Here is a 318-nt window from a genome sequence, read left to right as displayed (position 1 = left end):
GAAAAGCAATACAATCCACAAAAACCTTGCTCAGGAAGGTCACTGGATTTCCAATGCTGAGGGAATTGCTAATGATGCTGTAAATTATTTCCAAAAATTGTTCAGAGAAAATTCTATTTCCCACTCAACCATCAATGAAACACTGTTTGACAAGGAAAGGGAATTTACTAATAGTATATCCCTTACTAATATTCTTGATTGAAATGAAATTTAGGAAGATCCAAGGTGGCTGGTCCTGATGGATTCTCTGCTGATTTCTACAAAAAGGCCTGGCATATAGTGAAGGGTGAAATTATTGCCACAGTTCAAAGTTTTTTC

The sequence above is a fragment of the Phalaenopsis equestris genome, unplaced genomic scaffold (genome assembly GCF_001263595.1).
Source record: "Phalaenopsis equestris unplaced genomic scaffold, ASM126359v1 Scaffold201348, whole genome shotgun sequence".
In the NCBI taxonomy this organism is placed as follows: domain Eukaryota; kingdom Viridiplantae; phylum Streptophyta; class Magnoliopsida; order Asparagales; family Orchidaceae; genus Phalaenopsis; species Phalaenopsis equestris.
This window is presented reverse-complemented; position numbering follows the sequence as displayed.